At 44.3% G+C, this 22,159-nt stretch overlaps 1 non-coding gene across 1 annotated transcript; it reads right to left on the bottom strand.

The window, feature by feature from the left end:
- Nucleotides 1–9,728: 9,728 nt before the first annotated feature.
- On the bottom strand, nt 9,729–9,800 carry TRNAH-GUG (transfer RNA histidin (anticodon GUG)). The gene has a single exon. It is a non-coding gene; the product is annotated as a tRNA-His (tRNA).
- Nucleotides 9,801–22,159: the final 12,359 nt, after the last annotated feature.

The raw sequence follows: 22,159 nt of genomic DNA, 5'->3' as shown, positions 1-22,159 counted from the left end.
CGCAAATTGGAGTGTCAAATGGAGAAGAGTCCTCCATCTTGAATCGCTTGAGGACATCATGAACATATTTTGTTTGATGAATGAACATCCCATCCTTCTTTTGATCAACCTGCAATCCTAAAAAGAAAGTTAGTTCACCCATAGCACTCATCTCAAATCTTTTCTTCATGACGGTCTCAAATTCCTGACACATGGAGACTCTTGATGCAGCAAATATGATGTCATCCACGTAGACTTGAACTAGCAGGAAGTCACTTCCATCTCTCTTCACAAACAGTGTGCTGTCAATCAAACCCCTTTCAAAACCATTCTCTAGCAAGTAGTCCGATAACGTTGAATACCAGGCACGAGGTGCCTGATGTAATCCATACAGCGCCTTGCTCAACTCGCATCAGTCTTCGTGAAGTGAACGGTATAATCTTTATCACAAATCTGCGACACACTCAGCAGATTGTGCTTCAGTTCTTCAACAAAGTTCACATTTTCTAACGTCATCTTCCCGTTAGTTACCGTACCCCTTCCTGTTATTTTGCCTCCACTCTCACCGGCAAAACTGACTCTTGCCCCTTGAACAGGTTTTAAATCTTGTAACAAATCCTTGTTACCAGTCATGTGCCGGGAACAGCCGCTGTCCACAACCCAAAGATTCTTGGACGCCCTGTTCAACTGTTCCTGCACAAACAAAAGAGATTATTAAAATTTGGGGACCCAAGACCTCTTGGTCTTGGGTCGATTAACCTTCTTAACAGAACTCACACACATTGGCTGACCAAAGTTAGCATTAGAAAAATTTCCACAAGTCCTAACAGGATACCTCCTTGGAGACTGATAGTGAGGCCAACCAAACCGACGCACATTAAGAGAATCAAAAGAATTATAGCATTTGGTTTGGTTATTAGTAGTGTAAAACCGAGATGTGTTTCTTTGAAAACCTGTAATACCTCTCAAATTTGAATGGTTTTCATTTTTAACATTTGAACGATTACCAAAAACCTTAGTCTCAGTTTTCGAGGGCCTCACCTCTCTGAAACGCTGCTTCAGAGGGCAATCAGCAACAAGGTGCCCTGTTTGATTACATCTAAAACAACACCTATATTCAGCTTTCTTTTCAGCAGATGTTTTAGATGTGGAGACAGTATTACCAACCGTACATCTCACATAAGGTGGGACATATGGGTTGAGTGGAGTACTCCTTTTAGTTGATTTAACTTTTTCTCCACTAGTGGGTAATACTTCCTTTTCTTTTGTCTTACCCGACTCGGATGACTTATCCGAATCAGATGAGACTGGACTTGAAATAGAAATTTTAACTTTTGAGACAGGCGAACTTGTTTCGCCTTTACTAACTTCCGGTACTTTACCAGTTTCCTTAGCAGGACCTGTCTGATCAGCTACAAAATTAACAGATTCATGAACACTAGGATTGAAAGTATAATTATGGTTATAAGGTGGTGGAACCTCATGGTAACCAATTCCTCCCCTCTTAGGTGAGGAACCTTGATCACTAACGAGGTGATCAAGAATAGCAGAGGAATTCCGGAATTGCTCCAGTTTCCTATTTAGTTCCACCACTTTTACCTGGTGATCAGCAATCTGTTTTTCTTTCTCGGCGATTAACTTGGTTTTCTCTTCTAAAACCTCGTAGCTTAGATCGATCACATCAATTTTTTCAGCTAATTTTGTTTTTAAACTTTTAACGTCTTTTTCACAAGCTTTAATTTTTATTTTATAATTATTTTCTCTTGTCTTTGTGAAGTGATGATCTTCTTTCAAGGTTTTAAATTCGGCATCCAACTTAACATATTGATCAGTAATTGTAGCAAGCTGTTCAGACAAGTTCTCACATTTAGTACAGATAGGTTTAGTACATACCTCGGAGTTCTGGTCATTAACCATAAAAGCTTTTTCATTCTCAGCAGCTTTCATACATTCTTCAGCTGCAACCTTCGCCATGTGTGCCTGCTCAAAGAGTTCTCCAGAGAACATGTTCCAGTTGTATTCACCAGCATCAGACATCATGGCATTATCCCCATTGTTATTTCCACTTTGCTGTGTAGTCCTCCCCTGACTACGTTCTACACGTGCATTAGTGCACTCCTTTGCAAAGTGTCCATTTCGTTGACAATTGTAACACCTCACCCTTGACTTATCAAATCCTGGCTTTCCACCTACGAACTTTCTGCCAGTCTTCTTCATGAAGCGCTTCACTCTTCTGACTATCATCGCCATCTGCCACTGCAGATCCATCTCCTCCAGATCATCAGGATCAATCTGGTCATAGTCTTCTTCCAAAGCAGCAGGGTCCACAATCTTCCCTTGTATGTAGTTCTCGTAAGAAGCAATAAAAGATGCATAGAGTGCAAACTGCTCTTCAGCAGATTTGACACTCATTGGCATCTTAGTGTAGTTATTACTTGAAGCACTAGGAGAGAAACTACTCTTGGATGCTTGAGGTTTCGAAGCACTTGATCCTCCAGCAACATAGCAAACATCACCGTTCATGTTTACTGACACATTTCCTTCATGAGAAGAGCTAGAACCTGACTCTCCTTTGGAGTAGTAAGCAGCAGATTCAGACTTCGAACTTGAGCCTGAGTTAACTTTGGCACCATACATACCAGGGTCTTGAACCTGATCCGTTGATGTCTCTTTACGAACCATATTAAGCTCAAAAGTTCTGAGCTTGTTTACTGCTGTCTCCAAGTCATAATTAGGAAAGTCTTTGTCTTCCCTCATTAGAACAGTGTACATTTCCCACTTTGGTGGGAGAGCATCGAGAAGCTTCTCAACTATTTCCTCCTCTCTGTAAGCAATAGAATAGTTGTTCAGCTCTGTCATTAGATGATAATATCGGGTGATAATATCATCGAGCGATTCGTTCTTCAAATATTTGAAGACAGAGAACTGGGTCTTTAATAGCTTAATCTTCGAGGCACGAATACCCACGTTCCCTTCGAATCTATTCTCAAGAGCATCCCAAAGCTCTCGTGCAGAAGTGTACTTCCGGAATGTATGGAGAATCTCTTGAGGAAGAGCCATAGTAATTGCAGCATGGGCCTTGCTCTCGGCCTCGTACATCTTCTTCTCTTCTTCCTCCATCTTGCTGTACTTCTTTATCACATCCCGACCTTCGTATTCCATTGTCGGTGGAATATATCCATCCTGGATGCACACCCACATCTTTGCATCCTAGTATTTAATATACTGAATGAACCTATCCTTCCAAGCCACAAAGTCGGTTCCTTTTATCAACCTTGGGGCCTTAGTAGCCGACCCCGCTTCAACTTCCATTTTGACTAACTCTGAGATGTTAATTGACGACATCTTCTCGAAAACACGAAAAACCTGAAAAAAACAAAAATTTTTCCAAACAGTACTATAGGCGAAGTTAAGGATAACTTCGCTTAAGTGTTAACTTCGCTGGAAAATTCGTGACTTGGCGAAGTTGAGAATAACTTCGCTTAAGGTAAGCGAACTTAGGATGTAAGCGAAGTTGAGGATAACTTAGCTTAGGCGAAGTTGTGGATAACTTCGCTCAACCTTATATCTTCGCCAAAACCCTACTTCCAGTGACGGCAACTTCGCCTGAAGAACAACAACTTCGCCCGAAGAACACTGAAAATATTCAGATCTGTTTTCGACGATTTTGCAGTTTCCGATCGGTGTAACGGCTTGAATATGACTGTATAAGGTGAGTATAACACAATATCAACGAAAACGCGTCCCGCGAATAGGTCAAACGAGACGTTTTCTACACCCGCGTCCCGAACCACACAATCGAGCCAAAAGCTCTGATACCAATTGTAGGTTCCCGGACGGATCTTACACGGGATATCGCTATATATGCAGGTGCGGAATCCCTGCGTAGGTAGTTACGAGCGTAGAATACGTAAGACAATCACACGCGATACAAACGAACACGTTATGTATTATAACCTGAAACACGTCTATTACAGACTCGATCTCTCGTCTATTGACTTACTGAAATACACGCTATAAACCAAAACTCTCACTTTCAACTCGTAACCCGTAGGTTTTTTAAATACACGACAACTTCGCCTCAGGCGAAGTTGTCAGTAACTTCGCTCGTTGAACAAGTTCGCCTAGGCGAACTTGTCAACAACTTCGCTTGTTCAACAAGTTCGCCTAAGCGAACTTGTTGATAACATCGCTTATATACATAAACATTAACTTAAACATAATTACATTACAGACTCGATTACAAACGCTAGACTATGAACTACTGACATTTATGTACCAACAATTATATGCTGGTTATATGATGAACAGTTGAGGCTATTTGTGATTAAACGTTTTGACGGAGTTCAATACTTCAAAAGGTTGTTGAGATCATTGAATACCTTGCCGGAGTGTGAGGTGAAGGATTTAGCCAAGTTGGGGTTGATAAACAGGAGTGATGATAATATGGCTAGGATTATTGGAAAGATCGTGTGGAAAGAAAGTATAAAAGAGAAAAAGTTCGAGTTGTTAAAGCCGCAGAAAGGGAAGCTTGTTGAAGATAAAGACAGAGGAATGAGAGCTGATAGCAAACCTTGGATGATAATGAAGTATAAGCCTATCCGGTGTTTGAAAGAAGTACCGATGAAACTAATGCCCAAGGATGTCTTAAAAAATCTGAAATGGTGGTTTGTCGATAGTCAAACAGCTGAAGTGGTCATGGAGGATGAAGATGAACAAGAGGTGCTGAGAGTGTATGATCCTATGCACTTGGTGAATTTGTCTCAAGCTGACTTGCAGGTGTTGAACGAGAAAAAGATATTCTATATTCCTGCATGGAAAGAAGAAGCCAAGAAATACCAGAGAGTTGTCTCTGTCTGTGTAAGACAGGGAGTTCATGCTTGATGACGGGAGAGACAAGATTTTGGGATTACAAGACAAGTGATTGAAGATAGAGATATGAAGCTACTGCCAAGGGGGAGTCTGTTGGTGCATTATGTCAGTAGTTCAGTATCTAGTGTCTGTAATTGTGTTAGTTTGTTTTGTTTTGGTTTGTAAAGGTTGTCTCACAAGTTCGCCTAATATAAGCGAACTTGTGGACAAGCGAAGTTATTGACAACTTCGCCTAGTCTGTTAGGCGAAGTTGTCGATAACTATATATGTTTGGCTTACGGGTTGTTTTATATAGTTTTTGGCTAGTACGTGTAATTGTGATTTGAACATCACGTGTTAAGTGTTGCAATACAACGTGTCTTTTGAGTATTGTAACGTGTGTTTATGCTTGGGTTTAACGTATATCGCATCTAACGCTCGTATCGTCTTACGTAGGGATTCCGCACCTACGTAGTACGAGATATTTCCGTGTAGATCCGGCTGGGAACCTACAATAAGATTTAATGTGAGAATAACAAGTGACAAAACTTATAGTTTTTTTATTAGAGAGTATAGATAGATGTTATAATTTTCCAAATAGTAGACATGCGGGCAAATGAAACTCAAGAATACCTCAAATTTATCTTTCTTTTTCTTTCTCTTCCTACCAAAAATAATAATAATAATAAATAAATAAAAAGTTAGAAACATTTATTTTATTCTTTCCCTTCCTTACATTTCCTTTCCCATCACAAGCGCCAAGGGTTTCTTCAGGTGCGGCCGAACTGTCGAAATCGGTATGTTTACAATTGCTCAATTCAACAACTGTCGAATGTGCTAATGAAATCCAATACTTAAGACTCTAATTGTTGTTTTCTAGGATCTCTTTATTTATCCAACACTTTGATTTCAATTATCTCTTTGGGTTTTTGTATCATGATTCTATCAGATTACGGTTTTAGCTTCACAGTGACTACTGATTACAGGGTTCATTGAGGCAGCAAATTAGGTTTAGAAAATCATATGTTCTTTGTTTCGATTGGTTGCTTAAAGCAACTTTGAGCTTTTGGTGCCTTTTGTTTTATTGTTTGCGAGTGAAATAAGCTCTTTTGAATAACCGGTTTGAAATAGGTTCACTAAGCAATAAACAGTTTTAACAAGCAATCCCAAGAAACGCAGTAAACGTGATTTTAAAACTCAATAGCTAGTCTTATCAGAGTGTTTTTTTTCATACTGTTTATATTCAGTGATCTATTTTGCTTGCATTAGTCGAATGGTTGTTGCTTGTTGGATGTTAGTTGGTATATCAGGGTTTATATTAGGATGATATCATATTTGGCTTAGCAATTTGTTGCCGTGTAGAATTTTTAAGGGAGCGTATAGGTACTTTCAAGGGGATTTGTGCCTACGTTATTTTTGTATATTTGCTGTTTCGTCTACTACTACTATAGGTTTTTCATCACATTTTGTTACCGGTACAGTGCTACTATAGTTTTGTTATTTACTGTCTTTTTGCTGTTTTCATTCCCTTAGCCACACGTATGTTTTTTGGGTACTATACTTTACATTTAAATAGAGAAAAAAAAGTTGTTTTTTGGAGCCGAGGTCTCAGTAGGAGCAGCCTCTCTGTCTCTTGAAATAGAGGAAAGGTTTAAAAAGGTGTAGGAGGTTTATACGTAAAAACCATAGTTACATAAATCGCTGGCAGACCCACGAATTCCGTATTGGTACGTTGTGTACCCAATCGCAATTCGCCGGCGTTCCGGTCTCCGGAGAATTCGCGACTTCAAGTTCCGGTACGTTTCAAACCCTAAAAACCTAAATCGCGATTCAATTGATTAGGTCCGTCGCTCTTATTGGTATGAATTCGCGATTTAGTGTATTGAAATCGCTTTTGAATTTGGGACGGTGGTGTATGTTGGGGCGGGATTTGCAGAAGGACGTTCAGACTACACAGTCTAAATTCAATCAGTCTAATAACTCTTCGATTTCCACCAATTACAGATTTATTTGGGCGGGATTTCTGTCGTTATTACATAAGATGTATAAATCCCACCAATATCATCCCTAATTTCACACTCAAAAAACAATCAGTTCTATAATCTATATTCTATACTTCCATTATACATAAATCTATAATTCTCTATTATGTGACTATAGGCATAAGAGTATATTAGACATAAGAATATTACTATAGGCATAAGAATATATTAGGGCATAAGAATATCATCATCATCGTACTCAGTAAATCCCACCAATAGCAAAGCTATGGTAGGGTCTGAGGAGGGTAAGATGTAGACAGCCTTACCTCTACCCCATAGGAATAGAGAGGCTGCTTCCGGTGAGACCCCCGGCTCGATAGGGCATAAGAATATATTAGACATAAATCTACAATTTTCAATTTTGTGTTTTGGTAAGAGTGTATTACTATAGGCATAAGAATATATTAGACATATATCGAACCGGACTACTTGGTACACCGTACCGAAGCGTACCGAAATGAACCTACCCCCTCCGTACCGAATTCGTCTAGCCTAGCGAACCGCGTACCCGTACCGAAGCGTACCACGATTTATGTGACTGTGGTAAAAACAACCCGAGGGATGGAGAAATCATTAAAGGCTTACTTGATAAATAGATTTATTGAAAGTATTGAGAGAGATGCAGCTTTGGTTGTAATAAAGCTTATTTGGTTGTACATAGACGTGCGCTTCACATATGTGATGCGTAAAATTTTTTTAAACCAAGTTCTGGATTAGTAGGCAAGACCAAGTATATCTTCCTAGCCTACTAAACGCCTTTCTATTTTTAGGCGGAAAAAAGAGTGAGAGAAGAAAATCACAGAACTAGCATCTGTCTTATACACACAATTTCTTCAGTATCTTTGTATTTTCAAGTTAGGCATTTCTTTAGCCTTGATGTTTTTTAGATGATGATTATTGTTTCTTCTTTTTTTTTTTACCGTATATGCTGAATGGAATGATTTTTGCAGAGGATTGTGGAATTTAGTCCCAAAAAAGCATCATGTTTACCACAGCAGTAAAATATCTTGGTACAAAACCGAAACCTGCAGTGAAGGCGTTAGAGCCCAGATTTCGGCCTGAGCATAATCAAACCATCACACGGGCCATATTTGAAATCCTAAAGGAACATGGCCCACTCAGTGTTGCTCAAACATGGGAACGCGTTCAGGTGGCCTAAAACTTTGTGTCTGTTTATTATGCAATGGTTTTTATGCTGTTAAGGAATTTATGAAATAACCGTGATCTGATTGCGTGTATTTTGCAGGAGGTTGGTGTGAAAGATTTAACAAGCAAAACACAGATGAAGACTGTGTTGAGATGGATGAAGGAGAGGCAGAAACTCAAGCAAATATGCAACCATGTAGGTCCCAACAAGCTTTTTTTTTATACACCACTTGGTTCAACAAACCACCCACTGTAATCCAGCCAAGATCTGGTGGGGTCAAGTCGTCCCAACCCAAGGCAATCTGAGGTGTACTATGTAGACTGGTTGCATCGTGTTATCAGGTCAATTTTGAGTATGCAGAACAGTTTTAGACATCGGTTTTGACATAATAAGCAAGTGTATGGATTTTAGTTTCGTGTGACTTGGTTTGCAGTTTTGTTTATCAACAAACAATGGCTGCGTTAGAAATGTAGAAAGGGAATGCGTATATCACAGCACCAATTTTAAGTAGAAAACTACTTGAACGGTATAACTGTATAAGCAATTGTACGTTGTGCTTTAAAGACATAGTGAGAGGACCAGGTTATGCATCACAGTTAAAATAATAAATTTATGCGGTTCTCTGGATACTATTGTTTAGATTAGCTGCGGGTCTTTGCTTTGTGAACATGTCTTTCGCATTTTAAAAGATTAATTTAATTCTAAGGTAGCAACAAGTAGTACGGTAGAGCAACTACATGCGTCTCACCTTCCTCAACATTTTTTCCCTTCAAATCCCATAAACTTCTTGAGATTTTCAATAAATTAAGGACGACGGACATGCATATTTGTCTTTTACTCTTTACCCGAAACTTTGAAAGCCTTCAACTACCACAAAAGAAGTTTCTTCCTTTTTTTAGTCTCGTTCGCAAGCAATAGTCTCTCTCCACCATGAGAAACTATAGCTCATCCAAGGTGACTCAACGGCCTCAGTTTGTTAGTAAGCTATGCGATAGAGTTAAAGATTATCCCACAAATTAAGCCAATGATCACGTCGAGGCAATCCCACAAATTATGTCAATCAGTTTATAATGTATTGATTAGTTGTTATGTAATTTATTGTATTTCCTTTTATTTCAGTGTAACATAACAATATATATAGAAGTACAACTCTCTCTCTCTCAAAGTAGAGAGCATTCATACGATTTACACTATGATCATTCCCAATTAGCATTTGATCCTGACATTCTGTCTCTCGATTACGACTCTCTAAGCTCTCAGTCTCTTGAATTTTCTTTTGAAGTTCTGTGATTTTACATCTTTTAGTAAATGGTATACAAAATACGCGTGTCATCGTATTCCACATGTTAGGATACTAACTAAGCAAAAAGAAATAATATATTTTTAACCGATAAGGGCCTGATTTAGTATTCTCCCAAAAAAAGGTTGAGCTGCACTCGTTATCAAGTACGCCTTCATATGTGGAAGTGGTTCTCCTAATGAACATAGTCTTCACAAACGACGTAGTTGAATACAAAAACATAAATAACACTTGTTCCTCATCGTACATAACCTCGTTTGCCTTACAAAAATGACCACCAAGTTGATTAAAATAAACTATATGATCATGCATATTACTACTTCTTCAAGTTTCAGTAAATACTAAAATCAAATCCATCTTCAGAAACAATAGATAATCCACAATGCAGGCGTCAAAAAGAAAAATAACGTGTGGCTGCTGGGATTCGAGCCCAGGTCTCCACGGCCACAACGTGGAATTCTTACCACTAAACTACAGCCACGTTGTGTTCAGTTGTTTATACTTAATATCCATATTAGAAAGATGACATTTGAACAAAAAAAAAATAATTCATCAGAATGGTTATGAATTATGATAGATTAGGCTTGTCTCATTTCATTATTCATACCTTGTTGATAAAATATATTTCAAAATCTAAAGCTAACTGTAACTAAAACAAATCACAAAACGTTATTCGTATCCATAAAATCCAGTAAATCAAAATCTCAACAAATTGCATGAGTTCACAATACATAAGTTCACTCAGAGTCGGAAACATGACTTGCAGAAAACCTAACCGTCCTACGTCTACTTTCATCATATTCTTTTTTCTTCTCATCTATTTTAATGAACTTAGAGATGTGAAGAAACACTAATCGACCCCAGGCAGATTACGGATAATCTGGGGGTTAAATAGATGTTTCCCACGAGGGTTAGGTCCGGCAAGATGGTTATTCTTCTGATGACCTGCAAAACAGACACCGTAAGCTCGTCACTGAGAAGGGGGGGGGGGTACCTCCTTGTGACCACCCTCCGGCGTGAGAATCAGACTAGATTGCTCTTGAATATAAGTGTATATTAAGAGAAATAGCTAGAGCAGATATCAGATAATATATGAAGATATAAGATAATGATACCGTTCCAAGGTGTTGGAGTATTTATAGCCGAAGGTAGGTTTCCAACCAGGTACAGCCGGCTGAATAGTATTCCATTTCAACCAACTGTGGGCTACGCACATGCCATGCTAGTGTTTGGTGGGTAGGTAGCGGCTGATAGTGACATGGCCGGCTGTGTACTATTCCTTTTCAACCAACTGCAGGCTATGCACGTGCCACGACAGGGGTTGGTGAGTAGGCAGCGGCTGATAGTGACTTTAAGTACTAGAGCGTGCTGCTCGTCGTACTGTTGTCAGTGAGCTGTCGCAGCTTTGGTCAGATCTTTTGTCCATACCTTGGCAGGTATAGTACAAAAGGTCCTCCAGTAGCGTACGGACTGGCTCATTCGGGCGGGAGAATTCCCGGCTTTGGGCGGGAGTATTCCCGGCTTGCTCATTCCCTCTTCAGGTGACATTACTGAATTATTTGAGTTAGTGCCTTGTGCGTGTAGCCTTGCTGCGCGGGTAGCCTTCCCTGATGGCTAGTATCCGCAGCTGCGGGAACAGGCGGAGTACGTCGACCATTGGGAGGCTTTTCCTGCGGGAACAGCTTGCGTACTGCGTGTAAGGACGTCGCGTCTCTGAGCATGGTTGGTCCTGCGGATCCAGTTGGTCTTTGCGCAGACGTCCCTCTAAGGTGAGTCTTGCGAGTTCAATTGCGTAGACGTCCCTCTTCGAGGTGAGTCTTGCGAGTTCAACTGCGCAGACGTCCCTCTTCGAGGTGAGTCTTGCGGGTCCACCTGCGCAGACGTCCCTGTTTAAGGTGAGTCTTGCGGGTCCAAACGCGCAGACGTCCCTGTTGAAGGTGAGTCTTGCGGGTCCAACTGGGCTCTGCTGGGACCTACCTCTTCAAGTCCCCCCAATCCAATGTTCTTCTCATGAATTGTTAATAAGTGAGGTGAACTTTTGGACTTAAGCAAAGGGTTTTGAAAAGGGTTTAGTTTTAAGGTTTTCCATGGGGATTCTTCCCGCGGAAGTCCTAATGTCACGTGCAGAATTTCCCACTGTTCTGCTTGATCTTTGGGTATGATGCGGGTAGGTGTGTAACCTCCTCGCAAGTCGGGAGCGTTGAGTTTCACTTGTGTAGATTCTCCACGGGGTTTTGGTAGTTTTAAACATAGTGATCAATTATGTTAAACAACCAATTCCATCTTGGAGCTTCCAACAATCTAGTTCTCAACGTTCCCGCTATGCGGGGATGTTATATCCCTTTCCGCAAGCATGGCCCAGAAGATCCTTCTTGGTTTCAATTCCCTGCGGAGTGCTAAGTATGTGAAGGGTTTCGCCTTAACAATGTACTCGCACTCGTCTTATAGTTACTTCCAAGGTATTCCTGGCTTCAATTCCCTGCGGGTGCTAAGTATGTGAAGGGTTTTGCCTTGATACTGTACCCGCACCCGTCTTATAGTTACTTGGTTGTCGAGGTATTCTTGGCTTCAATTCCCTGCAGGTGCTAAGTATGTGAAGGGTTTTGCCTTGACACTGTACCCGCACCTGTCTTATAGTTACTTGGTTGCCAAGTTAAGGGTATGGTCCCGCTTACTTTTGAATCTTTTTGAATCTTTTTGAATCTTTTTGAAATTCGAAGAGTTGGTGAAAGGATAAGAACAGTCCAACTGTTGAAGGGACGTCAGCGTGGTCTGACGGTTTCTTCTGACAGTTTCAGGACGTGCATGAAGTTATGGCGACGTGACAGTATATGGTCATTCCAGACGTTTTTTCAGGCGCGTGGGCGCGAGTTTTCGGGCGCGTGGCCGCGAAGTTTACGGCTTGCGTCCTGTTAACAGCTGTTGCCAGCTTGCTTTTTCCACGTGTCATAGTTTCATTGCACCTGCGTTTTTCTGTCTCTCCCGCATTAAATTCATCGCATTCATTGCGTTGAGTATATAAAGGGAGGAGAGGATGCATCTCAATTCACAGTTTCACTTCATCTTCTAAGCGATTTCCGGCGAATACTCTACTTTTTTCGAGCATTCTCCTGAAATCGTTCTTCTTTCTATCCTCCAAAAAATGTCTTCCATTCGTGATCCTGAGGCTATTGCCGAGGAGTCCGAAGTATACACCGAGAATCCGATGTCCGCGTCTGATAAGGATGATAAGATTACTGCTGGCGAGTGCCAGTGTGCTCTTTCCGTCGACCTGTACCAGTACATCGTCAAGAAGTTCATGCTCGAGCCTTTCGAGCCTGAGTTTCCTGAGTCTCACCAGACGGTGTATGATGCCCCCAAGGGTAAGATAGGGGTGTATGCTGCATTCTTCGTCTATGGGAATCTGAGGTTCCCATTGACGAAGTTTGTGTACAGTGTTTTGGAGAAACACGGTGTACACTTGACGGAGGTGCACCCGATGGCGATCGCAAAGGTTCGCCACTTTGAATGGGTGTGCCACATTCTGGGCGTTGAGCCCCGCGTCGACCGCCTGATGACCTTCTACTCCTGGAGGTGCATCCAGGGCTGGTACACCTTGATAACTCGGATCAAGGGTTTGAAGATCTGTGCTACCGAGCGCAGTCTTCGGTCTTGGAAGCGGGAGTTCTTCTACATCTCTGCCCGTGTCGTCCCCATTGCGATGACATTCAAAAACGGGAGAGCACTTCCGAACCTTCACGCCTCCAACTACCAGGAGGCGGAATGGTTTACCAAGATTTCCCGGATCCAGACTACGGTTTACCGCTTTGCGGAGTCTGGGATGGTGATGCTCGGGATGAGCCGGATATGGAAGGATGCTGGGGCAGAGGCGCCACAGATTCCCATCGTCCTCGAATACGGTTTGAACTCTATCCCTTACGGTATGCTTCATATCTTTTTGCTGATTTAGGGTTTTTCTTCTAACTGATTCCTGTTTATTTTCAGAGGGGAACAATTTGCAGTCGCTTCTCTAACCGCGTGAGAGCGGTGGTCCCGCTCGGCTGGGTACTCGTGCTCTCGACGAGAACGAGTTGCCCATCTTGGAGCAAACGGCGGATAGGTTCGTGGAGGTCTATCCGCCGGGCCACGAAATTCTGAGCGCCACGCTGCCAGGTAAGGGTTTCATTAACCCTCGCCCTCTTCATGCTCAAACCTCTGCTGGAGTTTCTCTAATTTTGTCATCTTTTGATGAGGAATCCGCAGATGGTCCTTCTTCGTGAGGAAGAAGAAAGCTGCTGGCGCGAAGGGCAAGGCGAAGGTTGCCTCCGCCGATCAGGGGAACCGGTCTGACTCGGGGACCGAAAGTGAGGAGGTGGCGGGGAACCCTGGTGGTGGTGAGACAACTGTCCCGGAGGTTGAGACAGCTGTCACCTCCGATCCGCCCAGTACAACGACTGTGACCTGCGTGAAGAGGCCGGCTCCATCGGGTTCGTCCCCGCCTGTTCGAACCTTCAAGCTCAAGAAAACTCGTAAGTGTAAATTAATCTTACCCGCAATTCTTTCCGCCATTTTTTTTTAATATCTTGTCTTCATGCAGGCGTGGATGCTACCGCATTCCAGAGTGGAGCGGGGAGGAGCGTCTCTCGACCCATGACGGTAGGTTTGGTCAACCTACCCGAGGCGATGACCCAGGCGGCTGCGCCTGTTTGCAGCATTGGTTCAGTTGCTCATCCCGTTGAGGCAACTGTTCCAACTGTGACGTCAGCTCCGCCTGCTGTCAGTGCCATATTCACGGAATCTTTCACTGAGCCGGCGGTGAGTGTTTCTGCAGGCTCCGCAGCGGCGGCCACGGTTGTGAGTTCACCTCCGGTGAGTTCACCACCGATGGCCTCTACCGCGGCGGCTTCAACCGTGCCTCCGGCACCGGCGACTACCTCGTCCCAGGCTGGTTCAGCAGGTATGTTTGGGGCTTCTTGCCAATCTCTGCCTCCTTCCCATCTGCCTGACCTCTTGGATGGATATCCGTTAGGTTCGGGTGATGGGTTCGGCGGCTACCGGCCTGTTGTCGACCCTACAGGTGCGTAGGGTTATTTTGGCCTTTTTATATTTTTATCATCTTTTCCTAACTGCTTTTTGTTTTTGCAGTGTCGGATTCGAATGAGGTGTATGTTCCACGGTGGAACATCCGCCGGGGAACAACCCTTCGGACGGCTGTGGACTGCGTCAAGTGGGCGCGTCACGCGGCCCCAAGTGGCGCGTTGGGGGAAGCCACGTCTAGCTACCAGGAGGGTAGGCTGACAAATGAGCTTCGGATTCTCCTTGCCTGAATGCAGCCGCGCGTCGAGTTGCTTTGTCGTGAAAACGACAAGTTAAAGGCTGCGCGTATCCAAGAAGTGGCTCAGGCGCGGGCTATCCGGGAGGAGAACAGGAGACTTTCCGCAATTGCTGCGGAGAAGGAAAAGGCCTTCAAGGCCCTCGAGGTTGAAGTGCAGGCCCGGCTCGAGGCCCGTTCCAAGGCTACCCAAGCTGTTAACGAACAGCTTCGGTTGGCAAAGGAAACTGCGCGGAACGCAAGCGAGAGGGCCACCAAGGCTGAAGCCGTTGCTGAACCTCTGCGCGCCGAAAATGAGGAGCTTAAAGCCAAACTAGAGAGGCTTCAGCAGGCTCATGATGCTTTGGCTATGGAAGACGCCAAGAAGCTTCAAGAGATCTTAGATCAGAGGGGTATGCTTGACCATACTGAGCGTAAGCTGAAGGGCGTTGAAGAGGCTGCTGCTAAGGAAGTGTTGCTTGCCAACCTTAACAAGAATGAAGCCGAACGCGCCCGTGACCTAGCTCAGGCTGCCCTCCAAGAAGCTCTGATTACCAAGGAATGGCTTCTACGAGAAGCGTTGTCGCAGGTATGCGTAGCTTCATAATATCTTTACGCTTTTCTTGTGCTTAGAAAAGGTTTTGATACTTGTATTTTTGTTTTGTAGGTTGTGCATCGGATCTTCACGGACACATCTTACGACGATGCCATGAGCGCAGCCCTCAACGCTTCCCATGAGGATGTGGAAAAGGCTGGGTTCTTGCTTGGTCTGGAGTTTGTTGAGAAGGGCATCCCGCCTTCCAACTTCCCTCTTTACAACGTGGACACTGAAGTTGCCTATGCCAAGCAGTGAACCAGTATGCTGCCTTCCCGCATCCGGTGGTGGAGAAGGTGAACGAAATTGCTGCTGCTGATGATGTGCTAACCATTCTCAAGACTTTCCTTGAACCGCCACAGCCAACTGATGGAGTGGGTACAAGTGGTTTTAGAGGGAGTGGTCCTGAAGTTTGAACCTTGAGATCCCTTCCCACCGTTAGGATAGATTTATATTTCTGTAGACGGGTAGATACCCGGCCATTCTTGTAATGTTTGAATTTTTTATGAAATATAAATGTTTGTGCGGGTAGAACCGCCATTTTCACTGGATGACTTGCTTTATTAACGTTATATGACTTGCTCATGCATATTATAGGTTAATTTGGCACTTGTTTTGCCGCATAAACAATATATGATTCGCTCGTGCATACTTTAGTTTAACTTAGCAATTTTCCAAGTGTTTTGAATAAGTTAACCGTTCGACGCGCGGTAGTCAATAGGTTAGTGCAGTTTCCTCTATCATGATTGTGCGGGTAGGACCGTCACTTTCATTTAGTGGGATGACCAATCTTTACCTATAACTGACCTGCGTGAAGGTTTGCCGTTTTGTGTTTATGTGGGTTTTGCCGCCTTTTACACGCAACGACTTCTTTTTACATTTATGCGGTGAAAACCGGCATCAGTGTTTTGAATAAGTTAAACCTTTCGACGGGCGGTTGTCAATAGGTTAATGTTCAGTTTCCTCTATCATGATTGTGCGGGTAGGACCGGCACTTTCATTTAGTGGGATGACCGAACGTCACCTATAACTGACCTGCGTGAAGGTTGTCCTTATCTGTTAGAAATTTTTATCGTTTTTTGTGCTTATGCGGGTTTTGCCGCCGTCCACACGCAACGACTTATTTCCCCACTTATTTATGCTGTGAAAACCGGCATGAGTGTTTTGAATAAGTTAACCGTTCGACGAGCGGTTGTCAATAGGTTAACGTTCAGTTTCCTTTATCATGATTGTGCGGGTAGGACCGTCACTTTCATTTAGTGGGATGACCAAACTTTACCCATAACTGACCTGCGTGAAGGTGTTTCCCATCTTTTCCTTAGAAATTTTTGCCGTTTTTGTGTTTATGCGGGTTTTGCCGCCGTCCACACGTAATGACCTCCTTTTTACACTTATATATGCGGTGAATACCGGCATATCAGTGTGGAAAGTTCATAAGTATAAATGTAAGATCATCAGCGTTAATGTGATAAGGAGAATCATTTCCATTAGAAGTGGCTCTGGGCCTTTTCTTTACAAGTTTGGAATTGATCTACATGAAGCCTGTGTAATTGAGCTCCCTTCCATGTTCTTGGGATGGGAGTGTCATCGAGCCTTTCGAGCTGATATGCACTTGGTTCGGAATCTCGTTGTTTACGCAGTATGTAGTCTCCAACATTGAAGCTGCAGTTTTATTCGTGTTTTCCCCAACTGGGGTTCTACACGCATTAGCCTGCTCAGCGTTCATTACGCCACGAGGTGCGTGAGCGTCCCATCTCTGACAAATGCTTCGACGATGTCCTTCAAGTCTAAGCATTACTCGGTGGTGTGGCCTCTTGTCCTGTGGAAATCACAGAATTTGCTTTGATCAGCGTTTGGACGCTGTCGGATAATTGGAGCCTCTAGCCATGGGAGCCTCTCAGTGGCGAATATCTCGGTGACGCTTTTGGTGAGTGGCGTCCATCTGGAGTTCCGGTTCGACGACTGTATGTTGTCCTTTCCGCCTAACCGAGGGTGCGAGCCGGATGAGGTGTCAAAGTTTACCCTTGACTGCCAAATACCTAGCTTCCTCTTTTTGTTTAGTCGGGCGGTAAGGACGTTGTTTTCTCTTGTTTTCTGGGTGTAGAGGTTTGTGCTCTGGGGAAGATCTCTACCCAGTTGCTTTTCCGTTTCGGCAAAGCGCTTGGCCGCCGTCATGATGGCATCCCATGTGGATGGCATGCCGTCTTTACCCGTTAAGGTGCGGATGAGCTCTGGATCTTTCGCGCCCTGGATGAAAGCAGCGCGAACAAGATCTTCGCTAATAGCGCCCAGACTCAGCTTCTTTGAGTTGAAGCGAGTGATGAAGTCTAGCAAAGATTCATCTTCCTCTCGGATGCAGTTGAGGATCGTCCGTTGCTCTTCAGTGTACTTTCTTTGTTGACTGAAGTGTTGGCTGAACTTCTGTTGGAAGTCTGCCCAATCGTAGATGTGGTGGACGGGTAGACGGTCGAACCACGCTCTGGCTGCCCCAACAAGCGTCATTTGGAACATGTAACACCACGTGGGTTCCGTCTAATTGCTGACGGTTGCCCCCGCTATGAATCTGTTCAAATGATCGTCTAGGTCAGATATACCATCATAAGTGCCGATGTTGGACATCTGTTTGGCACTTCTAGGGGCGATTGCTTCCGCAATGTCCCTTGCAAACTTGGACGTTCCCGCATTTGCAGCAGTTGGTCTAAAGGTTTTGGAGAAGTCACGTGGGTTTCCTCCCACGTTCCTTGGTTTGAAGGTTTTTCCGAAATTCCTTCTCGGTTGAAAGTCCGTTTCCTTACGCTTCCCTTTTGCCCTATGGCGAGGGTTTGCGTCGGTGTCGGATTCCTCCTGATCATCGTCCGAGTACTCGCACTCACTGCTCATGTTGAGCTGTTGTCGAGTGCTTCCGAATTCGTCAGCCTGTTGGAGTGAACGCAAGCGTTCATCCAACTCAGCTTGGAATTCCCTCTGACGTGCTTCCGCCCACGCTTTAACTTGTTCAAGTGTTTGGTGGGGGAGCCTCGTCTGTTGTCTTTCCACATGGGTATCAATGAATCCCAGGGGATGATTGTTTACTGGACTTGCCCCGGCTTGGGTAACCGGGGTAGTGTTCGTAAAATTTACTGCACTTGCCCCGGCTTGGGTAACCGGGGTAGTGTTCGTAAATATTGTGTACTCGCCGGTGTTCCCCACAGTAGCTGGGGTTGTGGTTACCGGGGTTTCTTGGTCACTCGTTGGTCTTGGCAACGGAGTAACATTAACCATCTTTCCAGAAGTTTGAAAAAACTGTAAAAGAATAAGTTCTAGCTTTTATGCACGGATGGCGCCAATGAAGTAACCGTCCTACGTCTACTTTCATCATATTCTTTTTTCTTCTCATCTATTTTAATGAACTTAGAGATGTTTCGTTGCAAGAGACTTCAAATGCTTGTCCATTATCCTACAATAGAAATCAACATTGTTATTAAGAAAGAAAACATAAAGTAGAAATTTTTATTACTGTAAACGCGTAAGTTTATCACATAAGAAAAACACTTACTTGCAGCGATCCCTGAAGAAACGTGGATCTACTCACTGGTAGCAGATCTACTTTCCTCGGGTGTGGTTACGATTCTTCACCGATGGTTTTTCTGGATCTGGGTTCTTCCACCTACAAAATGAACAGCGCCGTTAACTTACCCCTCAGAAAGGGACAGAGGGGTCCTCTTTGGGGTAACCCTCCGGCGTGAGAATAAGTATATGTAGGAGAAGATAATAATGTGAGAGTAAGGGAATCTGGAGAGTATTGCTTAATAGCTGAATACTGTATGTTACTCTGTATGATTGTGTGACTGTGTTTTTGTATATGTTTCCTTGTGGAGTTGATGCTGTATTTATAGTGCTAGGGTTTCCACTGATTTAGCTGAGGCCAAATTAGGGTTTTGTTGGCCTCCTCCAATCGATTTGCGCCACGTGTCCTTGGAGACACCTGGTGCTTTTTCATTGGTTATAATCACGTGGTAACCCATGAGTCATGCTGAGCTGTCCACCTTTCATTTAACAGCTGTCAACATCAGCATATCCTTATTCCTTAAAAAGATGCCTTCTGGAAGGTTGTCTGACGTGCACAATCAAGGTTGCCCTAATCCTGATTTGGATAAGGACGAGGTTGATTATGTGCATGTGTGATATGCGCCCATCCTGAGGATGCGCGAGGTCTTCTCTTCATTCTCACGCGCAGATATTTCATGCGCAGATGTGATACGCACAAGCATGTAATACGCGTCACAAGCGGATGCCCCACGCGCAGCTGCGCCATGCGCAACTTTGATATAGGTGGGCATGTATGATGCGCGAGCATGTGATATGCGCCGCGCGCGGATGCGCCACGCACGATGTGATATGCATAAGCATATATGATGCGTGAGCATGTGATACACGCGAGCATATGTGATGCGTGAGCATATGTGATGCTTGAGCATATGTGATATGTGCAAGCATGTGATGCTTGAGCATATGCGATATGCGCTGTGCGCATAAGTTTTGGCTTTGTGCCTTGATAATATCTTTGATTTCTAATGTCTTGTATATATCTTGTGGGTTGACCCGCCCCGCTCGATGTTGAGGCGAGTACATACCTCTTCAAGCCCTCCCAGTCTAATGTGTGTCTTATCTCGCGCGAGCGCGGTAAGATAGATATTAGACTTTCTGATTTGGTCTTTTAATGGGGTTTTGTCGTTTTCTTGGTTGTTTCCATCGTTGCGCGAAGTTCTATCCGTTTGGTTGAAACGAAGGGTACAGACACGTGGTTGGTTGGTGGTGACGTGCGCCTGAAACGTGTCAGACGTTTCGTGTGCTCGAGGTGCTACAGTTGTCTTTCATGTCCCCTCGCACAGCTGTCTGGAACACGTGTCGCGCTCGCATTGGTTTGCACCTGCGAGTGGGGGCGCGTGAACTCTGGCAGCAACCGTATAGTTTCCTTTCATGTCTCCTCACACAGTGTCAGGGACACGTGTGACGCTCGCATTGGCCAAGACCTGCGAGTGGGGGCGCGTGAAGTCCGTTCAGCACCAAAATTTCTCTCTCCTAGGCCTATAAAAGCCAGCCCTTAGAGTTTTTTTATCCTTCATCTTCTTGTTTATTCTTCTGAGCTTTTCTTTCTTTGTCTTCTGATTATCTTTGTTCTGCTTCCCAAATATCTGTTCTTCAGAAGTTTCCCTTGTTCGATTTTACAGTTGTATGTCTGATAGTTCGGACTCCTCAAACCCGTCGATCACCTCAATCGTCTCCCGAAGACGCCGCGTTAAATCCGTAGTGATGTCGACGTTGAAGAAGAAAGGCAAGGGGAAGAAGGCTGCTGAGGGCTCATCGGAGGAGGTAAGGAGGACCAAGGTGGTGAGGAGGTGGAATGAAATCCCCTGCAAATTGAGGCAGGCTGATCTTGACAGCCTTATCGCCTCTCAGGGCTTTTCCACCCTGTTTGGCTGCATGTTGCCTGGGGCCGGGCAAACGGCGGCGGACCCGCCTGCCGGCTATATATCCCTATATAGCCATTTTTTCACCCACTGCAACCTTCGCCTCCCGATGACAAGGTTTGTGGGTGCACTGCTGAAGTTCTATGGGATTCATATATCCCAAGTCCATCCGTTTGGACTCGTGCGCATGACTCACTTTGAGTTCATGTGCAAATCCCAGCGCGAGGAGCCCACTCCTCGGCGCTTTCAGTATTTTTACAAGCCCAAGATCCAAGACAATTGGTTCTCTTTTATTCCTCGCAGTCAGAAGGTGAAGTGCTCCACTGTTTCATTCAAGAGCCTTCATGACTGGTCAGAGAGGTTCTTTTACATAAGGGCTGGTGTGATCCCCATCCGTATGACCATGCGCTCTATCTCTTCTGCGCCTGCGGATGTGGGTGTCCTCAAGAACCCAACTGGCGCCTGGGTTAATAAGCTGACCACTGAACCATCCCCCGCCAAGAGCATTTGTGAGGAGGCGCTGGTGGGGGTTGGTATGAGCAAGAGGTGGGCGGACAGCGCGCTTGAGCCCGTTATCCAAGTCGACGGGTTGTGTAAGTTTATTTCATTGCTTTATTTCTTTTTCTGCGCGAACATAATTCTTTTTGCTGATATCACTTGACTTGTTTTTGTGCAGTCACCAAGGATTATATCCACGCCGCTTATGATGATCAAGTGGAGGGTGGCTCCGTCGCGCTTGGCGCTGGGGAGGTTGGTTTCCCAGATCGCTTCGATGACATGTTCATCCCTGTGGATCTGGAATTTGACTTTGATAGCGACGCGCCTGGTAAGCCTTCGCATTTATGCTTATTCCTTTAGAATACCAAAGTTTATTAACAGTTCTGTTGCTTGTATTTGCAGATGCGCTCGAAAACTACGAGCTGGAGCTCGCGGAAGAGGAGGAGGAGGAAGAGGAGGCGCCCCTACTAAAGCGCAAAGCTAAGGGGAAATCTGGCGCAGGGGGCAGTAAGAAACAGAAGAAAGATGACACCCCTGTCGCTCATCCCCATGCTCAAACGAAGGGACCTGAGGAAACCCAAGTGTTTACCACCAAGGTTTCTTTAGCTTCCCTGCCTGTGAAAGTGGGCAGACCTCCTGTCCACTTGAGGTATGGTGGCGTGACCTCCTCCCTTCGCGCGGCTGAAGAGAGAAGCAGTGTCGCGCCTGCGAAAGGTATACTTTGCTTACCCATAATGGTTCAATGAGGGCGATTCTGATTGAATTATTATTAAATCTTTTCGCATTTGAATGTTTGCAGGACCGGCGACGATAGCAGATCAGCCGCAGGCGCAACAAGGTGCTGAGGCTGCGCCGGGGGCTGCTTCGAAGTCCCCTGTTCTACCCTCAGAAAAGGGTAGAATGAACTTTATGGCGATGTTCGCCGCGCGAACAGAATTGCGCCAAGGTATGTTTGCGCATTTGTCTTCTGAATTTTTTGTTTTGATCAAGTCATAAACCATTTTTTG

This window comes from Bidens hawaiensis, unplaced genomic scaffold, assembly GCF_021521415.1.
Source record: "Bidens hawaiensis isolate Kalapana, Puna unplaced genomic scaffold, B.hawaiensis_p1.1 tig00028286_1, whole genome shotgun sequence".
NCBI classification, from domain to species: domain Eukaryota; kingdom Viridiplantae; phylum Streptophyta; class Magnoliopsida; order Asterales; family Asteraceae; genus Bidens; species Bidens hawaiensis.
Note: the sequence above shows the minus strand (reverse complement) of the source record. Positions and strands in the feature narration are given on the sequence as shown.